At 37.6% G+C, this 17,362-nt stretch overlaps 1 non-coding gene across 1 annotated transcript; it reads right to left on the bottom strand.

Moving 5' to 3' along the window:
• Positions 1–15,688: 15,688 nt before the first annotated feature.
• LOC139184740 (U6 spliceosomal RNA) lies at positions 15,689–15,795 on the bottom strand. Its single transcript, XR_011568294.1, has one exon. It is a non-coding gene; the product is annotated as a U6 spliceosomal RNA (small nuclear RNA).
• Positions 15,796–17,362: the final 1,567 nt, after the last annotated feature.

The following is a 17,362-nucleotide window of genomic DNA, read 5'->3' as shown; positions in this document are numbered from 1 at the left end:
AAAATACCATCCAAGAATATCTTACCCAGAAAAACTGTCTTTCAGAATTTAAGGCAAAATAAAGAATTCCTTTAGTTAAAAAAAAAGAAGGCTGAAGGTGTTCAATGCCACTAAATCTGCCTTACAAGGAATCCTGAGAGGAATTCTTCAAGTTGAATCAAAAGCACACTAATTAATTAATTGCAGATATATGAAAATATACAATACACTGATAAGCATACAGTCAAATACTCCAATACTATAAAATGGTGGTTTGATAACTAATTAAGTTTGCTAAAAGAACAAAAGTGTAATAGTAGCTATAGTTTCTACAATTTTTTAATGAATACACAATATAAAAAGAGGTATGGAGACATCAAAAATGTCAAAGGGGGAACAGAAGAATAGAGGCTTTGAGTGCAACTGAAGTTCAACTGTTACACTGAGAAATATAATGAGGCTTCAATGTTTTATTGAAGCCTCATGGGAACCACAAGGCATAAATCTATGATAGATAACCCAAAGATAAGAAGAAAAGAATCATAATGGAAAGTCATCAATTTATAAAGAAGAAAAAGAAATGGAACTGCAAAACAACTAGAAAACAATAAGATGGCATTAGTAGATGTATCTGTTTTTAGTAGAAACAAGAAAGATAACAAATAAAAAATCTCATGCCAAAAAGAACTAGAAGAAAAAAACTCACAGAAGGAAAGATGTAACAAAGATCTGAGTATAAATACATGAAATAGAGACCATAGAAACAATAGAAAAGATCAAGACAATTAAAAAGCTGTATTTTTAAGAGAAAATTGACAAAACTTTAACTAAAGTAACTCAGAAAAAATAAAATCAGAAATGAAAAAGGACATACTGCAATATATAAGACAGAAATACAAAGGATCATGAGAAACTATTATAAATATATAACCACGAACTTGATAACAAAGAAGAAATCAATATATTACTAGAAACATAAACCTATGATGATTAAATCATGAAGAAATAGAAAACATGACAAATGATGTAAGAGGAGATAAATCAGTAATGAAAAAACTTCCCTACATAGGGAAGAAAACTAGGTGATTGCACTGGTGAATGTTACCAAATATTTAAAGAAGTAATGCTGCTGCTGCTGCTGCTGCTGCTAAGTCGCTTCAGTCGTGTCCGACTCTGTGCGACCCCATAGACGGCAGCCTACCAGGCTCCCCCGTCCCCGGGATTCTCCAGGCAAGAACACTGGAGTGGGTTGCCATTTCCTTCTCCAATGCATGAAAGTGAAAAGTGAAAGTGAAGTCGCTCAGTCGTGTCCGACTCCTAGCGACCCCATGGACTGCAGCGCACCAGGCTCCTCCGTCCATGGGATTTTCCAGGCAAGAGTACTGGAGTGGGGTGCCATCGCCTTCTCCGAGAAGTAATGCTAATTCATTTAAAATCCTTCAAAAAAACTGAAGAGTAAGCAACAACTCCAAGGTCATTTTATGAGACATATGTGTGTACTCAGTTACTCAGTCATGGGATTTTCCAAGCAAGGATATTGGAGTGGGTTGCCATTTCCTCCTCCAGGGGATCTTCCCAATCCAGGAATCAAACTCATGTCTCTTGTGTCTCCTGCTTTAGCAGGTGGATTCTTTACCACTGTACCATGTGGGAAGTCTAAGCCCTATATTACCCTGATACTAAAGACTGATAAGGACATTACAAGAAAATTACTGACCAATATGCCTGATGAAAATCAATGTAAAACTTCTTAACAAAGTATTATCTAATTGATTTCAACAGCACATTAAAGGACCATTAATCATAATAAAGTGGGATGTAACCCTGAGATTCAAGACTGGCTTAATATCCACAAATCAATAAATGGTATACACCACATGTATAGAATAAGAGATAAAAATAATATGATCATCTTAATAGATGTAGACAAATCATTTGACAAAACATTACATCTTTTCATGATTAAAAAAAATTCCAAAGGAATTGAAAGCAGGATCTCAGAGATATTCACAGCCCCATATTCTCTGCACATTATTTACAATAGCAAAGATATAAAACAATGTGTCTGTCAATGAATGAATGAATAAAGTAGATATGGTATATTTATATAATAGAATATTATCGAGCCCTGAGAAAAGGAAATCCTGCTATTTATGACAACCTGAATGAAAATAGAAGGCATTATGCTAAGTGAAAAGAATCAGAGAAAGACAAATACTATATACATATATGGAATTCAAAAAAGCCAGACTCAGGGAAACAGAGAGCAGAGTGGTGGTTCCCAGGACTAAATGTGAGGGAAAATGGGAAGATGTTGTTCAAAGGGTACAAACTTTCACTTATAAGATTGTTTTGAGGTGTATGTACAGCTAATAATACTGTAGTATATAATTGGAAAAAAAGTGTCTCAGAGAATATCTCTTCTCAAGAGTAAAGTCTAGGCTTTGCATATTTATGCAGTTTACAGAGATGGAGATTTAATGCATTGCTATGGGCAATTTTTCTAAGGGCAACATCTTAGTCCATTTAGCAAGAAGGGCATGAAAGTGAAAGTAAAACCATGAGAAGCTGCATAATTGTATCAAAATTGCTATATGGACAGCAAGTCCATATAGCAAGAATACTGGGGTTCCCTGGTGGCTCAGATGGTAAAGAACCCAGCTGCAATGCGGGAGATCTGGGTTCAATCCCTGGGTTGGGAAGATCCCCTCAAGGAGGGCGAGGCAACCCATTCTAGTATTCTTGCCTGAGGAATTCCATGGACAGAAGAGCCTGGTGGGCTACAGTCCATGGGGTTGCATCTTTGCAACCTTGCAACTCTTGTCAGACATGACTGAGTGACCTAAGCACAGCAAGAATACCATTGACTAGGTAGCTTATAAGTAACAGAAATTGGGACCTCCCTGGCGGTACGGTTGTTAAGATTCCATGTTTCCAATGCAGAGGGTTCAGGTTTGGTCCCTAGTTGGGGAACTAAGATTCCACATGCCATGTGGCATGTGGAATTAATAAATAAATAACAGAAATTTATTTTTCACAGTTCTGGAGCCTGGGAAGTTCAAGATCGAGTCACCAGCAGTTTAACTTCCCATGGGGGCCTGCTATCATGGGCAGCCATCTTCTAGGCATGTCCTTACATAGGAGTGGAGAATGAGGTAGCTCTCCAGAATCTGTTTTATAAAGACACTAGAGCAATTTATGAGGGCTTTGCCCTCCTGATCTGACGGCTTCCCAAAGGTCCCACCTCCAAACATCACCACAATGGGTATTAGGATTCAATATATGAATTCTGGGGGGACACAGTCTACTGAAAGGAGAAAACAGACTGTTAAGAAAAGGCAGCCTAGAATGGGGTATGGAGAGTAAATATGTTTTTCTAAATCCTAAGCTATGCCAATCCTTGCTATTTACAGGTGATATTGTATCAGTTTATCACATGTCACTGAGGTTATATATTTAACTAATGAAATAGTTGTCTGTTTACAGAAAGAATGTCCAGCATGGAGTAGGACCTCTGGACTTCAAAAAAAAAAAAAAAATATATATATATATATATATATATATATATATACTCTATTTGTTATTTGGTTTTTGATTCAATTATGCAGCTTCTCATGGTTTTACTTTTACTTTCAAGGCTTCTTTATCTCTTAGCTTAATTTCTGGCTCTTTACCTGCAAGTGCCTCTGATGCCAGGCTATTAGTTGAAAACAAAATTCATTTGCTGAGAGCTGGGCTTTGACTCAAAAAATCCTAAGCTCTGGCTCTACAGTTGTAACTGTATTCACTCTGTTGCTAGGAAAATCAGGAGAAACAAAAAGTGATGCAAGATGCTTCCAAGGTTCTGTCTCTTACAATTCCTTTATGAAAACAAAATGCTCATCTGTTTGTTGTTACTGTTTTTTGTTCAGTCAGCATTGTGTTCTTATGTTTAGGGAACTCTTCTTTCTTTTGAAAATGTTATTCTTGAAAGTATTACTTTAGCTTTGTTTCTGTTGTTTTATATCATGTTTATTTTGCCATTATTTTTTCCTTACCGTGCTTTTTGCTTTTTGGTATTCTGGGGATTCTAGTAGAGAAGCACAATAACTATAAAATTGTGTTACCAAGGATAAAAAAAAAATTATCAAGGATAATTCTTATTGTAATTGTTTCTTAAGAGGTTTATGGCCCGCTGTAAGCTTTTAAGATACCATGGTTATTGTGAACATCAGTTCAAAACTGTTAGGTAAGGCTTAAAGAGATGGGGAAAAGTCTATGATTGTACAGTTCTTGATCATTACATTCCTTTAATACAAAGTTCTTAGTTCTCTTTAGTGAAATTGGTAACTAGTACTTAAGATGCTAAAAAGTTATTCTACTACTAATTAAAATGTGTGTGAAGTCATTAGTTTCTCCACATCGAGTAATGCTCAGACACCAGCTAGGTTTCCCAAAATTCAACACAATCCTGGAACTATTGACTCTGAGGCAGCACTGTATCCCACTTATAAAGGGTTCCATCCAAAAAGACCACACTTCACTCCAAACTTCAACTGCAAGCCTAGGTTGTTGCCTATACTTCTGACTGACTGACTATAAATCACAGATTGCCATGAATCCCTCCTTAGGTTCCCCTCTTTGTGGCTCATAAATGTCATAAAATCTGTTTACTCACAAATGTCATAAAATCTGTTTACTCACAAATTATTGTTTATTATGAAAGATATCAAGGCTTCCCTGGCGGCTCAGATGGTAAAGAATCTGCCTCCAGTGCAGGAGGTTTGATCCCTGGGTTGGGAAGATCTCTTGAAGAAGGGAATGGCAACCCACTCCAGTATTCTGGCCTGGAGAATTTCATGGACAGAGGAGTCGCAAAGAGTAAGACATAACTGAGCAACTAATACACACATACACACATAAAGGATATTAAAGAACATGAATCAACAGCCAGACAGAGAGAAACACAGGCTGAGGTCCTGAACAAAAGAGCTTCTGTCTTCATGGAACATGGGGCCCAGGAAGATGGCATCTGGAACTATTCTGTTTCCCCAGCCTAGAAGCTTCCAGAAGCCTATACATAACTCTGGAGCAGCCAGAAGGAAGAAATATTTATGGCAAAGTTATGGGGAAGAGCAATCAGTTCCCATGTTCTCTCCAGACAAGCCAGTCTCCCTGTATCTCCATTTCAAACACAGAAGCTCTCTAAAATTTCTGCTTTTGGATTTTCTGTGGAGGCTTCATTACAAAGGCATGATTGGGGAAATCATTGGCCCCTCAACCTCCAGCTCCTCTTCCTTCATGCAAGGAGGTCTTAGGATGGGACTTAAAGTTCCAACCTCTGATCACATGATTGGTTTCCTTGGCAACCAGTTCTCATTTAAGTGGAGTCAAATGACACTGTTATTGAAAGCAGCTTTTTTGTCCCTTCCTGCGGGCCCATTTCTGTTCCCTTCTAACTTTAAAGAACCTAATTATAGAAATGAGATCACTAAATAATTGAAACCAACTCCTGCTTTATGTACTCCTGAATGCACACCATGCTCTGTTTAACCTTCTGATTCTTTTCCTAGATAAAAGAAGAATGACAAAGTAAGCAGTTAAAAATTAACCGGCTCTCTACCTTCAACAGACCCCTAACCAATCCTGCAGGCAGATCATGCAGGCAAGGTATCATCTGAAGAAGAGTCAGTCTGCACTCAATGGAGAATGATGCATAACCCAACCTCCTGCCTTGATGAGTCACTGAGATTCTTCATCCTGCTCCATTTTTCCTTTTAAAAACTGTCACGGCTAAGCATAATCTTCAGAGTTGTTATCTGGATATGAGCCCACCTTCTCCCCAGATCACTGAGTTTTCTGATTAAAGCACCTTTACTCTCTACCTACACTTTTCTGGGCTGGATGAAGCACAAACTGGAATTAAGATTGCCAGGAGAAATATCAATAACCTCAGATGACACCATCCTTATGGCAGAAAGTAAAGAAGAACTAAAAAGCCTTTTGATTAAAGTGAAAGAGGAGAGTGAAAAAGTTGGCTAAAAACTCAACATTCAGAAAACTAAGATCATGGCATCTGGTCCCACACAACATGGAAAATAGATGAGGAAACAGTGGAACCAATGACAGACTATTTTGGGGGGCTCCAAAATCACTGCAGATGGTGACTGTAGCCATGAAATTAAAAGATGCTTGCTCCTTGGAAGAAAAGTTATGACCAACCTAGACAGCATTTTAAAAAGCAGAGACATTACTTTGCCAACAAAGTTTCATCTAGGCAAAGCTACGGTTTTTCCAGTGGTCATGTATGGATGTGAGAGCTGGACTATAAAGAAAGCTGAGCACCGAAGAATTGATGCTTTTGAACTGTGTGTTGGAGAAGACTCTTGAGAGTCCCTTGGACTGCAAGGAGATCCAACCAGTCCATCCTAAAGGAAATCAGTCCTGAATATTCTTTGGAAGGACTAATGCTGAAGCTGAAACTCCAATCCTTTGGCCACCTGATGCAAAGAACTGACTCATTGGAAAAGATCCTGATGCTGGGAAAGATTGAGGGCAGGAGGAGAAGGAGACAAGAGAGGATGAGATGGTTGGATGACATCACCGACTCAATGGACATGAGTTTGAGTAAACTCCAGGCATTGGTGATGGACAGGGAGGCCTGGCATACTGTAGTCTGTGGGTTCAAAAAGGGTCGGACATGAATGAGTGACTCAACTGAACTGACACCTGTCTCTTGAATTATTAGCTTATGAGCTGAGAACACGGAACCTGGGTTCAGTTACATTACCACTCTCTAACTTAGGAAATCTCAGGTGTTTCAGGAGCTGTGAGCCAGCGGCTGTGAGTGAAGACCAAATACACATGAGAAGTATATATTTGGTCATCTGAATGGCAAATACTTATTCCATATATATCACAGATGCCAAATGATTGTTATTGCTTTATCTAGATGAAATATACAGTGGAGACAACATGAATTTGGGAATTAGGCGGACCTGAATTAGCACCTATAGCTAAAATATACCAGTTATATTGAGGGAACTTGGGAACCATTACTTAACTTCAAGTTTTCTCATTTGTAAAACAGAGTTAATATTCTGTATCCTCTAATCTTGAAGATTAATGACAACATAGCACTGCTTAGCATAGTATATACCATATAGTGCTCAGTAAAATCAATTGTCATCTTGTAATAAATAACCATTCATACTTATATTTCATCGCAAGGTCTAGTGTATTTCTCAAAGCCTTCAAATATTGCTTTTATATGCAAGGATACAGAACTCTGCATTAACATGAGAATCAGTGAGGCATACAGTTTTCACTGAGAGAGGAGTGTCATGGGTTTTTCTTTTAACAGAGATTCAGGGTAATCATCTCTTAGCCAGAAAGGACTCCACTGGTTTCTCTTCTTTGAGTTTCAAGAAGACAGGTCTGTAGTACAGAAATATGTGCACCACAGGGTTGGTTTGGCAGGCGAGACATTTGCTATTTTTAAAGCATACATGTTGCTTTCTGTTTCTAAAACACCAAAGGTTCTTCTCAATGCCAAAATTTCTCCTTTGTCAAGCTCCATAGGAAACTGATGTAGTCCATGCTCAAAAGACATTCAATAAAAAGCTATGAAGCTGCCATTGACTTCACATCTCCACTGGAGGAAAAAAAAATGTTACAGAATGTCAGGCCAGTCTTAAAAAGTTATGCTTATGCTATTACAAAGGGCTGAGAATTCAGCTTTTAAAATATCCCTCTGGGTATGGTAGCTCTGTGAGAGAATGAAAAATGCCATTGAAGAAAGGTTAGTAGTTTTTTCTTAGTTTTCTAATCCCTTTATACTTTTCCTGAAGCATAATATCATGCTGTTGTGAGATCTTCTGGCAGGGTGTGAATTTCATTTAATGGTTTCCCATCAACCATCCCAACTGCAAGAAAAAAAACAGTGAAGGGGCTTCTGTTTTAAAACAAACAAACAGACAAAAAACACAACTAGAAACACACTCGTTTTTGATACTCCACTTATAATAGCCTGGAAAGCTACACAAACTCTGGAAATCATTAGAGCTTTACTGTGAGAAATTTTAGTACTCATAAGTCAGCTCTTATGAAAGCAGAACGTAAAAGTTGATGGACTGTTTACTGTGGCCATATTCCTCCAATTAACGGTACTCTGTGGATGTATTAATACTTTACAATAGTTTACAAGAAGAGCTGCTACAATCAAAATATCCCCAAAATGTTGAGTTTTAAATGAGATGGGAATTTATCTCTCTGTCCTGAAAGAGTATATGCTTAGTAGGCTACAGTGGCCGAGGGGCTTGGAAGCATGCAGCCAAGCAGGGACCCTCAGCCCTAATCATTTCTCCTCTGCCTTTGCCCAGGGTGTTGGATGTGTCTGTAGGGTTGAAGCTGAAAGCCTGTAGGACTGATTCCCACAACAAAGGGTAAGGAAAAGTAATGAGATCAAACATGTATATATACACAAAGAATATCTTTTTTGGGGTGCAAAACTTGCCACTCCAAAATGTCTCTTTGGCATGTGGATTATCTCATATTGATAACAAACAAAACATGAAAGACCTAGAAAATCTAACCTTCCCCCTAACTTTCTAAAAGACTGTAAATAGACAACCTATTGTAAGAAAGGAGTTACCACCATAGGTAACTATAGTAGGACCCTGGTGTGTAGAAAGGCAGGAACCTAGAAAATCTGTTAAAAATCTCTCTCTGGGTCCCACTAACTCTGCATGTCCCAGCAAAGATTTGTTTATCAAACATTTGCTTTTCCATATTCATGTGAAGTACCTTCCCCCACTTTGAAGTCCCAAACCACTTCTCCAACATCCTATTTGGCTTTAGCTGAAGATGATACTTAATGTGATAGGAGGTTCAGTCATTTTGAAAAGTTATTCAGATTTCCTGGATCTCTCCAATATTTACCTGTAACTAAATCAAAAAAGCATGAGAGTTTGAGAAAAACATCTATTTCTGCTTTATTGACTATGTCAAAGCCTTTGACTGTGTGGATCACAATAAACTGTGGGAAATTCTGAAAGAGATGGGAATACCAGACCACCTCACCTGCCTCTTGAGTAAACCTATATGCAGCTCAGGAAGCAACAGTTAGAACTGGACATGGAACAACAGACTGGTTCCAAATACGAAAAGGAGTATGTCAAGGCTGTAAACTGTCACCCTGCTTATTTAACTTCTATGCAGAGTACATCATGAGAAATGCTGGATTGGAAGAAACACAAGCTGGAATCAAGATTGCCGGGAGAAATATCAATAACCTCAGATATACAGATGACACCACCCTTATGGCAGAAAGTGAAGAGGAACTAAAAAGCCTCTTGATGAAAGTGAAAGTGGAGAGTGAAAAAGTTGGCTTCAAGCTCAACATTCAGAAAACGAAGATCATGGCATCTGGTCCCATCACTTCATGGGAAATAGATGGGGAATCAGTGGAAACAGTGTCAGACTTTATCTTTTAGGGCTCCAAAATCACTGCAGATGGTGATTGCAGCCATGAAATTAAAATATGCTTACTCCTGGGAAGAAAAGTTATGACCAACCTAGATAGCATATTCAAAAGCAGAGACATTAATTTGCCAACAAAGGTCCATCTAGTCAAGGCTATGGTTTTTCCAGTGGTCATGTATGGATGTGAGAGTTGGACTGTGAAGAAAGCAGAGTGCCTAAGAATTGATGCTTTTGAACTGTGGTGTTGGACAAGACTCTTGAGAGTTCCTTGGACTGCAAGGAGATCTAACCAGTCCATTCTAAAGGAGATCAGCCCTGGGATTTCTTTGGAAGGACTGATGATAAAGCTGAAACTCCAATACTTTGGCCACCTCATGCGAAGAGTTGACTTATTGGAAAAGACTCTGATGCTGGGAGGAATTGGGGGCAGGAGAGAAGGGGACGACAGAGTATGAGATGGCTGGATGGCATCACCGACTCAATGGACATGAGTTTGGGTGAACTCCCAGAGCTGCTGATGGACAGGGAGGCCTGGTGTGCTGCGCTTCATGGGGTCGCAAAGAGTCGGACACGACTGAGTGACTAAACTGAATTACTGAACTGAAACTTTCATTTGATTTTTATCTTCTTAATCTATCTCATATCAATTTAGTTTTAGACCAGCCAGAATAACCAGAATGGTAGGGGAAAATGTCTTCCTCCCTGACACCTTTATCACTCTCTCCCACATCCCACTAGCTCTAACTTACTCACTTTTCCCCAGCAAGATAAAAGAGCCGGAACAGTTAAGGCTCCAATGGACAGCCACATTCTCAGCTAAACATTGATCAGAGAATGAGGAGGAAGTGTTGTATAACTAAAATGAAAAACATGAAAATGGAAATGGGGAGATTTAAACATCTTCCCTGTGATATGGTCAGAGAATTTTTTCTAGGAAATATAACCGCTATCTTAGGAATATTTAGTTGCAGAATATCAAGTTGTAATACTCTGGAATGTTGAAAAGGCAAACTTTTGGATTAGTGGGCTGACAGATAACATGGACTTGATATGCTTCTTACCACATTTCCTCTTACACACACTGCTACTTACATTAGCAGGTTTGTGCTAATGTAATTAGAGAAAAATAAAGAACACATGTACAATTTCATTAGGAATTTAAACAAATGGTGCTGTTGAAGCAGATGAATTAAAAGTATATCCTCCAACCATATATCACATCCAACTACAGAACAGACATCCAAAAATAAAACAGGAAAATATTCTGATACCCTTAATATACAACATTCAACTGTAAATCTTCAACAACAGTTGTCAAAAAGAAAATAAGAAAATACTAGGACAATATGTATGACTTTGCCAAGCTGTGAGAACTAGATGCTAAAGGGGAAAAATAGGTGGCTTTCCCTCAAATGCAAGGAAATTGTAATTTTATCTCATCAGAACTATGAGTTCTGCCTTCAACCTTTGTGAATAGCTCTATCTCACTGACACTGGAGACTGCCAACATACATGACTGCAAGAAGCAGGCATAAGCAGTGATTCTTTATTCCCTAGAATGTTTACATATCTTAGGGAAAGCACTGTGAAAAGTGCTGAAACTAAGCTTAACATGCTAAGAGTAGAGGGGCTCATGAACTATAGTGTTGAAATGACAATTTCAAACTACATCCTACTCCCTAGTTTAATTAAAAAATATAGAGAGGAGAAAAGGAGATTTCAGACCAGTAAAATGCATCAAATGACTCTGAACAAAATTGACCTATTGACTTGCAAGAAATTACTTTTTATTTCTATTGTTTTTAATTGGAGGATAATTATTTTCCAGTGTTGTGGCGGTCTCTGCTCTATAGCAACACAGAGCAATCATAATTATATATACAAACATATATATATATATACATATATACACACACACACAAACATATATATATATATATGTATAGCCTCCCTCTCCCTCCATTCCACTCCTCTAGGTTATCACAGAGCCAGGCTGAGCTCCCTGTGTTATATATTAGCTTCCCACTAGTTATCTGTTTTACACATGATAGTGTATATATGCCAGTGCTACCTTCTCAATTTGTCTCAGCCTCTGTTTCCCCCACTGTAGCCACAAGTCCATTCTCTACATCTGCATCTCCATTTCTTCTCTGTAAATAGGTTCAGTACTTTAGAACACTAGGATACTGATAACTATAGCACAGATAGTATTTTCTAAATTCCATATGTGCATGAATACATTTGTTTTTCTCTTTCTGACTTCACTCTGTAAAACAAGCTCTAGGTTCATCCACCTCACTACAACTGAAAAATTCATTAGTTTTTATGGCTGAGTAATATTCCATTATATATATATATATATATATATATATATATATATATATATACATACATACATACACGCACCATATCTTCATTACCCATTTATCCGTCAATGGACATCTAGGTTGCTTCCATGTCCTAGCTATTTTAAATAGTGTTGCACTGGGGTCCATGTGTCTTTTAGAACTGTGGTTTTTCTCAGGGTATATGCCCACTAATAGGACTGCTGGGTCGTATGGTAGTTTTTTACCTAGTTTGTTAAGGAATCCCCATACTGTTCTCCATAGTGGCTGCACCAACAGGTCAGCTTTATACTTCAGTGTAACCATCTTGCTGAAATTTAGAAGGAGGAAGTTGCTCAAACATGGATAGTAATGTCTATGCACAGGTAGTACATTCTTGCACTAATATTATGAACTCAAAAATGAAAAGAGAAACATCAACAGGCCTATGAACAGAAGCTACTGAAAAGGGGAAAATGCCTTGATAAGTTTGAGGATGTTCATATCTCTGAAAAAATTTTCTATAAATATGATTAGGGAACTAAAGAAAGAACACCGTGAAATAAAGACAGAGATGCAATGAGAGCTGGCTATTGGAAGAAAAGGGGAGTGAAGGGAGAAAAGAAGTGAGAGAAGAAAAACTTAAAGCATAGAATTGGCATTAAAATCTTCTCTGGAAGCAATGAAAGTCTGAGGTTAAAAAAAAAAAAAGATTTTTATTTTGGAGAACACATTTAGTAATTTTATTTGGAATGCATAGGAAAGTTTAAAATGAGAAGACAATGATAAATGAATGATTAAGAAAGTAACAGACATTCTATTTAAGAAGATTATAGAAATTCTAAAAATTACAAATTTCAAAGAAATCCTAAATAATAGAAATATAGCCAGCAACCACAACTAATAACTAACATGTATGAATCATTAATGCTTTATATCTACTATCAGCTCATTTAACCTGCAGGAAACCTCTATACAAGACAATCTTATTTCTATACAATATAGTTTTACATCTATTTAACAACTGATGAGAGAGGTTTGCAGAGAATTTAAATAACCAGCCTTTGAGTTAATAAGGAGCAGATGTTGCAAAGCCAGCCTTTCCACTTCTAGAGGTGATGTACTTTACATCAGCTTCCATGGAATTGAAGAAAACTCTGGTTCTAAAATTTGAAAATGTTTGGTGTTTTACAGGCTAAAAAAGTTACAAAAGCACTTCCTTCTCTAGATATATCCTGAGGAAGAAAAACGTTTGAATTTGAACAAGTTAAAAACAAATCCTGAAGGCATCTATTAAGGAAAAAAATGCTTTAGCTTAAAAATAACACTTAAAAGTTAAAAAAAATTCAACAACTTCTTTCAGAATTCTATTTTTTGATAATGGAGATGACACTGGAATTTTGATGGGGAAAGTTTAGGATCTAATTGTCTTTTACATGTAAAAACCTCAGAAAAAAGTGCTCAGTTTCCCACAGAGTCCAGAAATACTCTTGCTTTTGTAAGAAAAATTATTTAAAGATCTAAACTAACCAAAAAAAAAATCAGTTAAAATAAAGTATCTGAGTGGAAAAGCTATAGTGACAGAGGAGACTTAAAACAATACAGTGAGAACATGAATTAAGGAGAGTTACCTCTCCAGGTTAAAAGTCCCATATGCAACAATGAAGAATCCTCAAGTAAGACCCAGTACAGCCAAAAACAGTCAATACCATGTAAGGAACCTGCTCTGGTTTGTAAGGCCTGTCTTTGGTTCTCCCATATTAGTATTTTCAGTTTCCTCTTGTTCTACTGTGTTTGTTCAGCCACAGGTTCAAAGTAAAAGTTCAATAAATATATGTTTCATAGATTAACAGTAATGTGTTACACTTCCATATTTGACTATAAGGCTCTCAAATAACAATGTGAATTCCCTTCTTCCTTTAAGTGATTGTAAGGAAAACTCTGGAATACTCCTATGTATGTATGCGTCATTGACTAACAACGGTTTCAAATTATCAGGATGCCTTGGTTCACACGGAGTCTTTTCAATGCTGTTGGTTGGTACATATTAGGGTCTCATAAAATCACTGAGTGAAATCTCTGAAAACCACCCTCCTTGAAATAATCATGTTTTATTTGGAAGTTTCAGAAGTTATAGGTATTCTCCAATAGTCTTTCCTGATCATGTTCACCACACTTCCCAGGAGATGAATGCTGTTGTTATGAGAGGAGTGGTAGTTGGCGGAAAGGATGAAATGAATGAGGACTATATATATATATATATATATATATATATATACACACACACACACACACATACACATATAGTCAGTTGCCTCTACAGGCAGAGTGCAGAGGCTAGCATACCTCTGAGACCTTAACCTGGTGTGTGCACACTAAGTTGCTTCAGTAGTGTCTGGCTCTTTGCAACCTCATGGACTGTAGCCTTCCATGCTCCTATGTCCATGGGATTCTCCAGGCAGGAATACTAGAGTGGGTTGCCATTTCCTTCTCCAGGGGATCTTCCTGACCCAGGGATCGAACACCCATCTCTTGTCTCCTGCACTGGCAGGAGGGTTCTTGACCACTAGCGTCACCTGAGAAGAACCTGTAATTTTTTCCTTACACTGTATATTACACTGTGTATGTGGACTGTGCTCCTTGTATTGAGCATGAGTGCTATAATGGCTCCATGTCAGTGATAGACAGTGACAGACACCATAAAAACACTGAAATTTCCTAAGATTCGCTAGCTGTTCTCATTTTTATATAATCTATTTCTAAGATTCTCTAGATCTCTGTTCTTCCATCCTTTACTAGAATGCAGAAGACAATCATGACTCTTATGTAGTTATGAATGGTTTGACATTGGATACGGGTGACAGGAACTTACAACAGAGAAAGCAAATGGTACAAAAAGACTGAAAAGCGCACTGAATTTAAATATTAAAATTATTCTATAGTTATTTTATGCAAATGCTATTGTATATGTGGATTTTAAGCTGAAATTTAATCTTAAAGACTTCATAGTAAACAAATTTGAGTACAATACAATGTTTACAATCTAGGCCTTTGACTCAATATATTGTTAACATACGCTTAGATATAAGCAAAGTACAGGTAGAGACAGTAGGTTAGGTCCATTATTTGGGAAGGTATAACCTTACATTGTCTTTATTTATTAGAGAGATACAGATATGTTTGCATTTTGTATATTCAAAGGCAGCTGAGATAGCTATTTCCAAAATAACATCTACTACTTCCCCAAAGGAAACACAAGAAAACAAACCAAAGCTCCTGTAAAGAAAATCACAAAAAATAGGGTAAAATGAATAAGCAGATTGCCAAACAATTTTTAAATATTAAACAATATACATAAATTGACAATGTTGAATTTTATCTCAGCCCTGTACTCTCAAAAAATAGCAACAGTTAAGAAATTCTTCTAAACTTTATGTTCCAGAAAATGCTCTACAACGAAGAACCACTTTTCCCCACATGATTTAGATAACCTTTGTGTGAGACTCATTGTTTACTTATGACAAGGCCAAGAACACAACCTTCAAATTCTCATTCTCTGTCTTACACATGATTAGCTGAAATATTGGTGCATCCCACCACCACTAGACTAACCAAACAAAGGGATAAATATTTACTGGTGGACTGAGATTCCCTGATTACAAAACAATCCCAGCTATAAAATCAGCCCACATTAGGTTTTCTACACCTCCTCAAGGACGTCTAAGGAAAAAAACACCCATTAGGACACAAGAATATTCAGATCTGTGGTTGTATTTCTACTGCAGGAACCAGAATAAGAAAAAAATCCCAAGCTTTTTTTTTTTTTTTTAAGTCAAACTATGACTTATTAAAATGCATGTTAATTTCTGAGAGAAGGATATTAACATTTCTCTCTGATTACAGATTTATCAAATACACTTTTGAAAAATATGGAACGCTTCATGAATTTATGTGTCACCCTTGTGCAGGGGCCATGCTAAGCTTCTCTGAATTGTTCCAATTTTAGTATATGTGTTGCTGAAGCAAGCACAAGCTATTTGTTTTTTGTCTTTGATGATTAGGCGCCATAATTTTCACCAGGCCAAAACATCCCCTTTACCCCTATCTCCTGTACTCAGGTCCTGAGGCCTCTGGGACACCCACACTCCATAGTTTGAAGAAGCCACAGTGAGTCCACCCCTGACTCCTGTGTTCCAGACACTTGATGGCAGCACAGTAAAGATTTAATTTCAATTCACTTTTTCCGAGCTCTTTTAGCTTGATTTGGTCGCCAGTGTTTATCTTGGCTATAAAAGAAATTCCAATTCACTCCCAAATACCCTTCAAATCCCTGAATTAAATATTTCACCACTGCAGAGACAATTCAGTAGTTTACCTTTGTTTGGCAGAATTTAACTCAAGATTATGTCTCTCACCACCACTGGACTCCTCTTGTTCTTCCTTCACCTCCAGCAAACTCACACCCTTTCCTCACTTAAAGCTCTCCACACGTATCTTTCCCAGCTCTTTTTCTTGCCCAATATTCCTCCTTCATCTACAGTTTGCCCTGTTTGCTTTTAGCCCCTATTACTCCTCATTATTTTCTCCTGGCTCCATTAAATGCCCACGCTTCCCAACTGTTCACCCTAACAGCTATTATTGACTTTCCCTCCTGTGATGAAAGGTAAATCACCTTAGTGCCCACCTAAACACTTTAAGCCTTGGTCTCGTTCAGATTTGCATGATATTATTAAAGATATTCCAGAATCCTGTAAGAATAGGAAAAAAAATAGTAACCCATTCAGATTAGTCTTCAGGACATATTTTTCTGGGCTCCCTGCATTATATACACTCGTACAGCCGCTGGTGGGCCTGGAAGAAGCATCATCAAGGAAATGAGAATACCTCTGAAGCTCACATACAGGATAAAATCATAAAACTTTCAATTTGTCCAATACAAACAATAATGTATTGAACAGAGATTCAAGATTGCAGACAATAAAGAGAAAAATTTGACTCCATTATAGGTATAGATTAGTTTGAAAGAACTATTGTGTTTCTGCTCATCATCATTGTGTTCCACCACTGGCATTAGCTTTGTTAAGAGCTTACAAAACAAAATTAGAGATTTTTAAGTAGATTACTGTAATATTCCTATCTCTGAAACACACACACTAGCTCAATACCATGAGGACTTCATTGCTGAAAAAACTAACTCAACACGATGTAAACTCATGGCTTTACAACTTAAACAATGTGAAGGAAACAAGCCAGGGAAGTCTGCTCCCTACAAAAACTCTACAGATAGAAAGTGAAAATGTTAGTTACTCAGTTGTGTACGACTCTGTACGACCCGTGGACTGTAGCCCACCAGGTTCCTCTGTCCATAGGATTCTCCAGGCAAGAATACCAGGGTGGGTTGCCATTGCCTCCTCCAGGGGATCTTCCCAACCCAGGGATCAAACCCAAGTCTCCTGCATTACAAGCAGATTCTTTACCATCTGAGCCCCTAGGGAAACACTATAGGTAGGGACAATTGCAAATGTTATAAAAGACGGGAAAAAATGTCATATGTCTTGGACTCAGAGTACAAAAGGGAACAAGAATCCAAAAATCCA

This window comes from Bos indicus, chromosome 8 (genome assembly GCF_029378745.1).
Source record: "Bos indicus isolate NIAB-ARS_2022 breed Sahiwal x Tharparkar chromosome 8, NIAB-ARS_B.indTharparkar_mat_pri_1.0, whole genome shotgun sequence".
Lineage (NCBI taxonomy): Eukaryota > Metazoa > Chordata > Mammalia > Artiodactyla > Bovidae > Bos > Bos indicus.
Note: the sequence above shows the minus strand (reverse complement) of the source record. Positions and strands in the feature narration are given on the sequence as shown.